This window comes from Solea solea, chromosome 10 (genome assembly GCF_958295425.1).
Source record: "Solea solea chromosome 10, fSolSol10.1, whole genome shotgun sequence".
Lineage (NCBI taxonomy): Eukaryota > Metazoa > Chordata > Actinopteri > Pleuronectiformes > Soleidae > Solea > Solea solea.
In genome coordinates this window covers 1,427,255-1,431,214 of record NC_081143.1, presented here as the reverse complement: position 1 = coordinate 1,431,214, position 3,960 = coordinate 1,427,255, and the positions used below count along the sequence as shown (strand labels likewise).

Here is a 3,960-nt window from a genome sequence, read left to right as displayed (position 1 = left end):
GTCAGCGCCAACACATTTGAAAAAACAACGCGGTTCATTTCTGTGAACTCTACAATGCAACACAAACCCCCTCAATGTCTGCAGTGTTTGACTACAAAACGGGCAGACAATCATTTTTAGCTTATTAACATTACCGCCTGTTTTGCTTGGCTCGGATGATTGTGAAAAAAAGCTAAATGAGTTTAGCAACAGATAGCATGAACACACCGTGGACTAGTGGACTACTCCGTCCGTCGGAGTTATTACTTTTGTATATCCTTGACAAAATACAGAAACTAGTATCTTTCTGTTAACCAACTCTCATGTTTTCAAGTTTTAAGAAAATGAATTGTTACCACTTACCAGCGATTCAGAGGGTAGTTCTAGCCGCCCGTGTCATGGACCTGAGTCGTGTTCACCAGACTTCGGTCACTGGGCAGACTGCTCGCTCGGTGCGCGGGGATCGAGACGTGAACTTGTCAAAACAGCTGCTCGCGCGATAATTTGTAATCCAATGAAAGAGCAGAAAACCAGTCTAGTGCGCTGTGAGTTGTTGAGGGAGATTTCAAATTTCAGCCAATCGCGTCTGGGCGGGAACCACGTCACTTGCTCGTCAGACCAGCTGATCATCCACGCACGTTGCAATTTATTTTCTATGCCTACCATTGTGCCAGATTTGACTCTTAATAAGTCTATGGTTTGACTGAGTTTACGTAATTATAACTGAAAATGGCGGAAAAGACGGTCTGGCAGCTGCTGCGGGATAAATAAATAAATTGCAACGTGCGTGGATGATCAGCTGGTCTGACGAGCAAGTGACGTAGTTCCCCCCCCAGACGCGATTGGCTGAAACGTTTTGCAAAACGTTTTGCAAAATGTTTTGCAAAACGATTTGCAAAGTGTTTTGCGGATTGAAATGTCATTTGAATTTTGCAACACACGGAGCGTGGCGAAGTGCATTGCAATCACGGGGACGCTATAGCTTTTCAATTTGAATAAAGGCACTCAAAAAGTTTGACAAAATGTTATTCTATTTTTATTGTTATAACTTTTGCAAATTTTATTGAGGATTTCATTTTCACTTTGCATATTAAAATACACTTTGAATAACGTATTTACAAATTACATTATTCAATTGCATAATGAATTGTCAATTGCATAATGTAATGACTTATTGAATTGCAAATTGCAAATTGCATTGCCATTTGAATTTTACTACATATATGCTTCCATACACACTAGGCCTATACCCGTTTCATTTTGATGTGTTTTATTTTTTTATTATATTATTATTTTATTCAGTAGGCTACCCACACCCAGTGGCTCTTCCTCAGGATACGAAGCAAGTCACATGTCTGGGAATATGCATCCCAAGAGCCATACCAAATATCATCTAGAAAAATAACCCATAATCTTTTAGACAAATTCCTATTAACATTGTTTTACTGTTTTTATCCGTAAATCACCTACGGTTTTCTTCTGTTTAAGAAAAAACTGGCAAAAATCATTATTTTAACAGTTACATGTTGTAACTTTGACAAAATTGTATTGCTATTTGTATTACTGTTTTTTTGTGTTTAAACTACAGTAATCTGTTAATTTTACAAGTAAATATTATTATTTGAACATATTTTTACTTTAATATTAACAGTTTTCTTTGGTTTAGTATTTTTCAAAAAAATATTGTAACATAAACGTGGCTTTATGGTTTTACTATTTACAGGTTTTTTATGTCATGATTTCACAGGTTTTTACTGTTTATTTCACGGACATTTTTTACAGTGTACTTATAATTCCAAAATCTACTTAAAATTCCAAAATCTACTTATAGTTCCGAAATCTACTTATAATTCCAAAATCTACTTATAGTTCTGAAATCTATTTATAATTCCAAAATCTACTGTACTTAAGATTCTAAAATCTACTTATAATTCCAAAATCTACTAATAATTCCAAAATCTACTTATAATTCAGAAATCTACTTATAGTTTCGAAATCTACTTATAGTTCCGAAATCTACTAATAATTAAGAAATCTACTTATAGTTCCGAAATCTACTAATAATTAAGAAATCTACTTATAGTTCCGAAATCTACTAATAATTAAGAAATCTACTTATAGTTCCGAAATCTATTTATAATTCCAAAATCTACTTATAGTTCCGAAATCCACCAATAATTCAGAAATATACTTATAGTTCCGAAATCTACTTATGGTTCCAAAATCTACTTATATTTCCGAAATCTACTTATAATCCCGAAATCTACTTATAATTACGAAATCTACTAATAATTCCGAAATAATAATTTCGGAATAATTCCGACCTTGCAGACCAGCTCTGCAAGGTCGTCTGCTACCTAGTCAACATGAGTCTGAGTCTGGAGAATGTCCCCACGTTGTGGAAGACTTCTTGTGTGGTCCCCATCCCCAAGATATCGCACCCCAAGGAGCTCAACCACTTCAGACCTGTGGCCCTGACATCACACCTGATGAAGGCACTGGAGAGGATAATCCTCAATCACCTCTGCCCTCTGGTGAGCCCAAGCATGGACCCTCTGCAGTTTGCTTACCAGCCTGGCATCGGGGTGGATGATGCCATCATCTACCTACTGCAGAGATCGCTGTCCCACCTGGAGGGCACTGGAAACAGCGTGAGGTTACTTTCTTCGACTTTTCCAGTGCTTTTAATACCATACAACCATCACTACTCAGGGTGAAGATGGAGAGAGCAGGTGTCAGCAACCAGCTGGTTGCATGGATCATCAATTACCTCACAGATAGACCCCAATTTGTGAGGCTGCAGGACTGTGTGTCCGACATGGTGGTCTGCAGTACGGGAGCCCCCCAAGGCACAGTGCTCTCCCCCTTCCTCTTCACCCTGTACACCTCGGACTTCAGGTACTCCACAGACAGTTGCCACCTCCAAAAGTTCTCAGACGACACCGCTATCGTGGGGCATGTGTTGGGGGGGGGGGGGGGGGGGGGGGGCGATCTGGAGTATAGGCAGACCATCATGGACTTTGTCAGCTGGTGCGAGCTAAATCTCCTTCAAGTGAACGCCAGCAAGACGAAGGAAATGGTGGTCGACTTCAGCAGGAAACCCAAAATCCCTGCATTGATGAACATCCAGGGACTGGATATCGAGAGGGTGAGGACATACAAGTACCTGGGTGTTCACCTAAACAACAAACTGGACTGGTCTGACAACACTGACTCACTCTACAAGAGGGGTCAGTGCCGTCTGTATCTCCTGCGGAGACTGCGTTCCTTTGGGGTGTGCAGTTAACTACTGAGGACATTCTATGACACTGTGGTCGCGTCACTAGCCCTGTTTGCTGTGGTGTGTTGGGGGGGGGGGGGTGTTCTGTGTGGGACAATAACAAACTGAACCGAATCATAAAGAAAGCCGGCTTGGTCTGTGGCTGTCCTTTGGACTCCATTCAGGTCATCCATGAGAGGAGGGCCCTGGCCAAACTATCGGCCATCATGGACAACACCTCACACCCTCTACACAAGACTGTTGGGGCCTTATGCAGCTCCTTCAGTCAGAGACTGATACACCCTAAGTGCAGGACAGAGCGCCTCCGCATGTCATTCATTCCAACTGCAGTACGACTCTACAACAACAGTGTATAAATATTATAACGATGTTTACAGTGCCTTGTGAAAGTATCCGGCCCCCTTGAACTTTTCAACCTTTTGCCACATTTGAGGCTTCAAACATAAAGATATAAAATTTAAATTTTTTGTCAAGAATCAACAACAAGTGGGACACAATCGTGAAGTGGAACGAAATTCATTGGATAATTTATACTTTTTTAACAAATGAAAAACTGAAAAGTGGGGCGTGCAATATTATTCGGCCCCTTTACTTTCAGTGCAGCAAACTCACTCCAGAAGTTCAGTGAGGATCTCTGAATGATCCAATGTTGTCCTAAATGACTGATGATGATAAATAGAATCCACCTGTGTGTAATCAGG

The 3,960-nt window shown here is 40.5% G+C and overlaps 1 pseudogene; it reads left to right on the top strand.

Annotated features, from left to right (window-relative positions):
- The first annotated feature begins 2,345 nt into the window (after positions 1 to 2,345).
- The window catches only part of LOC131466702 (uncharacterized), a 5,496-nt pseudogene continuing 3,881 nt past the window's right edge, over positions 2,346 to 3,960 (top strand).